The sequence below is a fragment of the Stomoxys calcitrans genome, unplaced genomic scaffold (genome assembly GCF_963082655.1).
Source record: "Stomoxys calcitrans unplaced genomic scaffold, idStoCalc2.1 SCAFFOLD_72, whole genome shotgun sequence".
NCBI lineage: Eukaryota > Metazoa > Arthropoda > Insecta > Diptera > Muscidae > Stomoxys > Stomoxys calcitrans.
Genome location: NW_026739369.1, coordinates 50,001 through 55,000, shown reverse-complemented (window position 1 = coordinate 55,000; position 5,000 = coordinate 50,001). Strand labels below are relative to the sequence as shown.

General features: G+C 34.7%; 3 non-coding genes across 3 annotated transcripts in view; all 3 read right to left on the bottom strand.

The window, feature by feature from the left end:
- The window catches only part of LOC131998471 (large subunit ribosomal RNA), a 3,938-nt gene extending 3,833 nt beyond the window's left edge, over positions 1 to 105 (bottom strand). Inside the window, exon 1 of the ribosomal RNA XR_009398733.1 lies at positions 1 to 105. This exon is cut by the window's left edge and continues 3,833 nt beyond it. This is a non-coding gene — a ribosomal RNA (large subunit ribosomal RNA).
- A 326-nt stretch (positions 106 to 431) lies between these two features.
- On the bottom strand, positions 432 to 610 carry LOC131998482 (5.8S ribosomal RNA). Its single transcript, XR_009398736.1, has one exon. It is a non-coding gene; the product is annotated as a 5.8S ribosomal RNA (ribosomal RNA).
- Positions 611 to 1,030: 420 nt separating this feature from the next.
- LOC131998464 (small subunit ribosomal RNA) lies at positions 1,031 to 3,015 on the bottom strand. The gene has a single exon (XR_009398726.1). It is a non-coding gene; the product is annotated as a small subunit ribosomal RNA (ribosomal RNA).
- Positions 3,016 to 5,000: the final 1,985 nt, after the last annotated feature.

Below are 5,000 nucleotides of genomic sequence, written 5' to 3'. Positions count from 1 at the left end.
GATTTCTTTTCGCTCGCCGCTACTAAGAAAATCCTTGTTAGTTTCTTTTCCTCCCCTCATTAATATGCTTAAATTCAGGGGGTAATCCCATATGAGTTGAGGTTGTTTAAACTTTATTTTTTTTTCTTTTGTACTCTCAATAGAAATTCCATCATTTTTATGAAAAAATCTTTTCTCTCTTCAATGTATATTTATATGTGTATATGTTTTTCAATCAAAGACAATTCTAGTTCATAAAAAATTTTTATGCTAGACCTTCCTCAATCAATTGAAAAACAAAGTATTCAACAAGAAATACTCGAATTTTTTCAATGAGGCTTCTATCTTGACTATTCATATTATGGACTTTAACATCCAGTAATATAACATGTGCTTAAAAACACAATCTCTTATCGAGATTGATTTTAAGCAACTTATTTAGCATAGTCTTACAACCCTCAACCATATGTAGTCCAAGCAGCACCTTAAAATTAATTAAAGTACCTTGCAGCATGGACTGCGATATGCGTTCAAAATGTCGATGTTCATGTGTCCTGCAGTTCACACGATGACGCACAGTTTGCTGCGTTCTTCATCGACCCATGAGCCGAGTGATCCACCGCTTAGAGTGATATTTTATTTTTTTCTTTATTCGATACGCTCAAAATTCATTTTATTGAAAGAAATCAAAAATACACCAAAATCAATTGGCATATATCAATTTCTTCAATAACTTTCATTTTTTTTTTCCCATACAATTTATGTTGCGAATGTCTTAGTTGTTTTCCCCAAAAGGAGGCAACATTAACTTATATCACAATTAATATAAGTACAACTATAATTGTAAGTAATTTCAAGTGTATGGATTATTGCTAAACCAGTACACTCTACCAATCTAGGTTGATTGGTGGCCAATGTATGATTAACAGATAATGAAAACCAGTACATTATGTTTAGTTTGTTTGTTTGTTTGTTTTTTTTTTAACGCCTCCATTCTATTCCATAGGAATAGAAGGGAGATGTGTGTATTTGTTTTACGGTTGGAACACGTTAATGATCCTTCCGCAGGTTCACCTACGGAAACCTTGTTACGACTTTTACTTCCTCTAAATAATCAAGTTCGGTCAACTTTTGCGAAACATCCGTAACACCGAGGCGTTACAGTGATCACGTCCGGAGACCTCACTAAATAATTCAATCGGTAGTAGCGACGGGCGGTGTGTACAAAGGGCAGGGACGTAATCAATGCGAGTTAATGACTCACACTTACTGGGAATTCCAAGTTCATGTGAACAGTTTCAGTTCACAATCCCAAGCATGAAAGTGGTTCAGCGGTTTACCCGGACCTCTCGGTCTAGGAAATACACGTTGATACTTTCATTGTAGCGCGCGTGCAGCCCAGGACATCTAAGGGCATCACAGACCTGTTATTGCTCAATCTCATTATTGCTAGACGCAATTTGTCCATTTAAGAAGCTAGTGACCTTATAATGGGACAAACCAACAGGTACGGCTCCACTCTTATAGACACATTCAAACACTAACACATTTTACTGCGGTCGCGAATGAAGGCTACAAAAGCTTCAACACCATAATCCTGAAAGCATCTATTTAATATATTTGAGTCTCGTTCGTTATCGGAATTAACCAGACAAATCACTCCACGAACTAAGAACGGCCATGCACCACCACCCATAGATTCGAGAAAGAGCTATCAATCTGTCTTACACACTTATGTTCGGACCTGGTAAGTTTTCCCGTGTTGAGTCAAATTAAGCCGCAGGCTCCACTCCTGGTGGTGCCCTTCCGTCAATTCCTTTAAGTTTCAGCTTTGCAACCATACTTCCCCCGGAGCCCAAAAGCTTTGGTTTCCCGGGAAGCGACTGAGAGAGCCATGAAAGTAGCTACACCCAATTGCTAGCTGGCATCGTTTATGGTTAGAACTAGGGCGGTATCTGATCGCCTTCGAACCTCTAACTTTCGTTCTTGATTAATGAAAACATCTTTGGCAAATGCTTTCGCTTAAGTTAGTCTTACGACGGTCCAAGAATTTCACCTCTCGCGTCGTAATACTAATGCCCCCAAACTGCTTCTATTAATCATTACCTCTTGATCTAACAACCAATGAAAGTAGAACAGAGGTCTTATTTCATTATTCCATGCACAAAATATTCAGGCATTTGGAGCCTGCTTTAAGCACTCTAATTTGTTCAAAGTAATTGTACCGGCCCACAACAACACTCGGTGAAGAGCACTGAAGCAGGTTTAAATAGGAGGAACATACGCAAATACAAGTATTTAACGCATATAAGAACTCCACCGGTAATACGCTTACATACATAAGGTATAGTACAAACTACAATTATAGCTGTACTACCCGTATGAAGCACAAGTTCAACTACGAACGTTTTAACCGCAACAACTTTAATATACGCTATTGGAGCTGGAGTTACCGCGGCTGCTGGCACCAGACTTGCCCTCCAATAGGTCCTTGTTAAGGGATTTAAAGTGTACTCATTCCAATTACAGGGCCTCTAATATGAGTCCTGTATTGTTATTTTTCGTCACTACCTCCCCGAGCTGGGAGTGGGTAATTTACGCGCCTGCTGCCTTCCTTAGATGTGGTAGCCGTTTCTCAGGCTCCCTCTCCGGAATCGAACCCTGATTCCCCGTTACCCGTTGCAACCATGGTAGTCCTAGATACTACCATCAAAAGTTGATAGGGCAGACATTTGAAAGATCTGTCGTCGGTACGAGACCATACGATCTGCAAGTTATCTAGAGTTCAACCATAGTATCGATCTTACGATCGCTTGGTTTTAGCCTAATAAAAGCACACGTCCCAAAGGTCCGTGTTTATAATGCATGTATTAGCTCTAGAATTACCACAGTTATCCAAGTAACTGTTAACGATCTAAGGAACCATAACTGATATAATGAGCCTTTTGCGGTTTCACTGTTAATTCGTGTGTACTTAGACATGCATGGCTTAATCTTTGAGACAAGCATATAACTACTGGCAGGATCAACCAGAATAATGTTATTTATGTATTTTTTTCAATCGAAAATACCATCTTGAAAAATCAACGAAATGTGTATGTCTTAACATCACAAATTCGTCTCTTAAACAAAGATTTTTATTTGGTATAATATTCTTTTGACTGTATGTTTTTCAATATTATTTTGTAATTTTCTATTTCAAATTACTTCTTTCACATTGCAGCATAAAATATTTCTCAATACAATACGCTTTATAGTGAACATGAAATTAACAATTTCATTTTTTTCGTTTAACCATTTGGGATAAACATTTTTAAAAATCACACATTTTTCATTTAATATTCTCCTCTTTATATGTGAACTGTAACATTCATCATATTCCAAAAAGAATATTCACACATTTTTCTTACCTTCCATTCAGCTAAAATTTCATTGAAATGCTTGCATGAAATGTAAGAAATCTACCATGAGTATGATAGAACAGCTAAGTTCCATCGTTCGTTTTGCCAGTTAGCTGCTATAGCATAGCTAGCCCCACACACAAAATTCATCTTCTCTTCATCGCATAACACATCAACTTGATATAGCCAGCGCACAAGCACCACCATCAAGAGTTTCATTCATTCATTCGTACAACCATCGACCAAACATTCGATGTGTACTTCGACTTTTGTGTGCTTGCCTAAGGCACACAGCTATGAGACTAGTGGTGTGCGCCTTAGCCACACATCGTTCTTGTCTCGATGTTATGCTTTCATGAGTTGATTTCACTTCGAGTGCTGTTGCTCTGACAACCAACTCACTTATAGTATTTTCAGAGAATATATTGATTAAAAAGTAGCGGCATTTAATATATGACCAAATATCGCCTATTGGTTCACACATAAACCCGATATGTGTGGTACCAATATAATGCGATATATACAAGTCTTTTATATGTAAAAGAAAAAAAAATTTTTTTTCACTAAAATCCAAGAAAATTGAAAAAATTCAAAAAAAAAATCTAAAAAATTCCAAAAAATTTTAAAAAAATGCGCAAAAAATCTAAAAAGCGTCCTTAAGTATATTTAAAAAAAAAAATTTTAAAAATTTTCAAAAAATTTTTAAAAAAATTTCAAAATAATTTTAAAAAATTAAAAAAATTCTAAATAAATCCAAAAAAAATTTAAAAAAATGCGGAAATGTGCAAAAGAAAAATAGTCAAGTATATTTCAACAAAAAAATTAATAAAATTTTTTGAAAATAGTTTAAAAAAATATAAAAAAAAATTTAAAAAATTCAAAATAAATCCAAAAAAATTCAAAATGAATCCAAAAAAATTTGAAGAAATTCTAAAAGCGCAATTTAAAAAAAATTGATTAAATTTTCAAAAAAAAACACTTGTAAAAAATTAAAAAAAATGGATAAAAAATTTAAAATGTGACGTGTGTGTGTGTGTTCTTTTTAAAAAATTTTCATAGTTAAACTTAGTTGGCAAGACATAATGTTCTTGGTCATTCCAAATGTTAAATTGGGTGATAGCAAATTATATTGCCCATACTTTTATAACTTGTGTTTTATTTTTTTTTTTTCAGAAATTGAAGCGTATGGGATTGCATTCATTTTCAAAGAAAATCTTAGAAAATAAGTAGCAGTCATTATATACTTCGAGGCACAATAAGAACATAGAAACTATTGAAGCAATGTGAAAAGATGCACAGATGAAGAATAAACTATGCGTCTTCACAATTAGCTGGCAATAAACTCACTGTTCGATATGTGTTTTTAACATCGATCATCATATTGAATCGAATAGCAAAGGTTAAGAAGGTTCCATGAATAGCAGTATGGCAGCTGCTCTCTAGAACTTACAGCACCTTGCTCTTGCAAAGTATTCTCTTTTATAGAATTTCTTGCACAAATGCAAGTATTTTAGTTTCGTTTCAAAACTGTTTAAAGTTAGCAAAATAAATTGCAAACTATTGTATATTTGCGTCTTTGCCCATCGAAAAATCATAAAAATTTATTCGATTAGCTGGCAA